At 37.9% G+C, this 2,715-nt stretch overlaps 1 long non-coding RNA gene across 1 annotated transcript; it reads right to left on the bottom strand.

Moving 5' to 3' along the window:
• Positions 1–605: 605 nt before the first annotated feature.
• LOC122761080 lies at positions 606–2,715 on the bottom strand. Its single transcript, XR_006358527.1, has 3 exons — positions 2,360–2,715; positions 1,693–1,749; positions 606–702 (listed from the first exon to the last, which is right to left on the bottom strand). It is a non-coding gene; the product is annotated as an uncharacterized LOC122761080 (long non-coding RNA).

The raw sequence follows: 2,715 nt of genomic DNA, 5'->3' as shown, positions 1-2,715 counted from the left end.
GTCAGTGTGATCAGATAGTTAGCTGTGGGCAGCCAGACTAGCAAGTCAGTTGCAAACATCTAAGTACCTTCACTTTCAAAAAAGACAACACACAAGTTTTCTTTTGTTTATTCCCCTACTCTGCAAACCCTACCACACATGGAGGCCAAGACTGTAGCCCCCAGAGAAGAAATAAAAAAATATGGACTCACCCTTTGTAGACAGACCTAAAAAGGAAATGTTAGTGCATTATAAATTATCAAGCATCTAAGCCCTTCAAGACACCATATCTACTTTAATGTGAACTGCTGAACATAATCATATTCTCAGACCATCTCTAACCATTCAATCCAGGCATCTGTGTCACACACAACCCATTCATTCAGAGAGAGAATTTCAAACACTACATCAGTCACCTCACTCATTCAAATCACTCACTCAGCAGTTCCACAAAAATATAACCAACAAGGACCAGATTTACATCTTACAAATTTAGACCACCCAATAAAGTGGACAGGAACATACAAAACCAACCTGTGGCAAATGCTCCATGTACAACCCTCAGCTATTTGACAGATGGAAAGCAGGAGAATAGAAAGATCGTGGCCATGTTGGACAATGCAGAGAGATGTAGGCACAGCGGCCAAGAAAGAGCGGGGACACAGCGGCCACCCAGACTTAAATCATGACACCTACTATTTGACGATCTTCATGAAGTTCAATCTGGGGGGAAAAAAAAAAGTTTGAGTCCAGTCTCCAGCCTTGACAATGATCAAGTTCATTCCGTTACAGGTGTAAAATAACTAGGTAAGGTCTTCTAGAATGTGTTTGTATGAGGTACAGACATGATTCACCCAGCCTGAGATATAAACACTCACTTTCAGTGAAAACATTGCTGCCAATGTAACAGAGCTAAAAAGTAGTTAAATCCCATTAGCCATAAAAAGAGAAAACTCATCTCACAACAAGGAAACTTGTTTGTCCTACGGTAATTAAATGCAGCACCCCTGTGGATTAGGGTCGTGCACCCCAGGGGGTAACAGTCGGACCTCACTGTGGTAGGTGCATGAACTATGAGCTCCGCCATTGTTTCATATTAATTACATTAATTTCAATACTAAGGGGTGGTTTAAGTTGTAATTTTTTTAAGCATATAAGCTATAAAAAGTTGACAGTGTTTTCTTTTATTTTTGTTTACAAAATGACGAGTGCTACACGTTGTTAGCTAACCTGCACTTTCTTTTCATTTTACATTTTTCAGGCATGTATGTGTGTGTGTGTGTGTGTGAGAGAGGAACCGGGGAGTGACTATTATTTACCCCTCTGTCAGGTACGCTCTGTGCGCATATGGTAAATATATTAATAAACGGCAAGACTGCCAACCTGACTGGTCCACTTTGTCTGTTAAACTACACAACGCAATGATAGAGTACAACGCCGCTACACCAGCACAAATTCTATTCTAACAGTGAAACAAAGTAATTAACATAATCACAAGTGACGTAGAATAAAGTTAATTAAGATTTGAGGAATGTCTTTTAAATTCAACTATAGAAATGTCAGTACCTCATACAGCCACACTCTTTAAAAACACAAAAAAACCTTATATTATACGTGTGATGAAATTAATATGATATATTGCCATCAGTTGAATAAAAATGTGCCATAACATTTTCAATGATGTAGTAAATTATCTCTAAAGGTGTCACTCACCTTTTTTTGTATATGGCGGGTCCAACCAGGTCTCTGTGAGCAGGAAGCAGGTTGTTCCTTTAAAAAAAAGTTTGTATTTTAATGGCTACATTAAAAGTTTATTATTATAATAAAAGACATGTATTACCCTGAATCTGTTTTTAAACATTTAACATAGTGAAAAACTCAATAGTAATGACCATGAGTGGAACAGTGAGTTAACATAGCACAGCAGCCATTTTAACTTTAGTCTTCTTTTGTCTATTTTGATAATGGATTGGATTAAGTGTTTGAGTTTCAGATTATTTTTATTTTGTTAAATGTGAATATTTCGTCATTTCTTTGCTCTATTTAAGCAATCATTGAAACCAAAAAATGTAAGAATATAACTGAATTTAGAAACAGTGAAACAACATTTAACATTTTATGGACCAAATAAATCACAGGTTAATGAAAATAGAAAATAATTTCTATTTTTTTGTCTGGTACTGCTGTAACCAGACAAAACGGCTGCCAATTCAGATAACTTATTCTTTGGCTTAATCTGGAATGTTTTACAGTATGGTCAAGTATGAATGAATAAAAACTTTAAATCTTTTTCGACACAATTGTTAGGAAAGCCTCAGTGCTTCATAAGGCTTCACTTACCCAACACCACCATTAAGATAATTCGACAAAAGTTACTCACCATTCTGGACGGGCCACCAATCTGGACCAGGTCGAACACACCATCTTGGAGCGCCTTGCTGCGTGTTTATACTGGAGCTGATGCACGCGATTTTCGGCGTCTGACGTCACGCCGCGGTAGTTTTCTTTTTTTCCTCTTCTATTTTTAAAGTTCCCTCGTTCTCTTTTGAGGTTTTATGGCGGTTGGTGCATTTCCGCCACAAGTTCCCTCCTCCCGGAACAGTTTCAGTAGTTAAGCAGCGACACTTTTTTCGCGTCTTTTTTTTTTAGATCCACGGCTCGTGCAGCTTCTCTTCAAAGTGACATCACGGAACTGTTGGTTGGAGTAAGATTAAATAAGAAGAGGAGGAGGAGGAG

Source organism: Solea senegalensis, unplaced genomic scaffold, assembly GCF_019176455.1.
Source record: "Solea senegalensis isolate Sse05_10M unplaced genomic scaffold, IFAPA_SoseM_1 scf7180000014327, whole genome shotgun sequence".
Lineage (NCBI taxonomy): Eukaryota > Metazoa > Chordata > Actinopteri > Pleuronectiformes > Soleidae > Solea > Solea senegalensis.
Note: the sequence above shows the minus strand (reverse complement) of the source record. Positions and strands in the feature narration are given on the sequence as shown.